The sequence below is a fragment of the Pterocles gutturalis genome, unplaced genomic scaffold, assembly GCF_000699245.1.
Source record: "Pterocles gutturalis isolate BGI_N339 unplaced genomic scaffold, ASM69924v1 scaffold32315, whole genome shotgun sequence".
Taxonomy (NCBI): domain Eukaryota; kingdom Metazoa; phylum Chordata; class Aves; order Pterocliformes; family Pteroclidae; genus Pterocles; species Pterocles gutturalis.
Window position 1 is genome coordinate 1 of NW_010144364.1, and position 470 is coordinate 470.

Below are 470 nucleotides of genomic sequence, written 5' to 3' on the forward strand. Positions count from 1 at the left end.
GCTGTGCCATGCTGTGCTGTGCTGTGCCACCCCTGGGACACAGTGTGCATGTCTGAGGGGGTTGTGTGCCTTCACTGTGCTGTGCCGTGCCGTGCTGTGCTGTGCTGCACCATGCCAGCACAACCATGAGGGGCTGCACACCCTGCCTGTCCTCTGCTGTACTGTGCTGTGCCAGGCTGTGCAATGCCAGTGTGCAGGGTGCATGACTGAGGGGGCTGCCGGCTTGGGCTGTGCTGTCCCCGGGGTAGTGTTGGTCACCTGCCCCTGGTATGCGGATACCCAGCACCCTCAGCTCTGCACTGCCCTGCCCTGCCTTGAGAGGGAGAGGTGGTGGCCCAGCCGGTGCCCACGCCACCAGCCCCAGATACACGGGGCACACATCCCGCTACCCGGGCAGGCTCTAGGGGGGCCATGGCTTGGCCCTGCCCAAGTCACCAGCACAGCCGCCGGTCCCCAGTGTGACCTGCAGG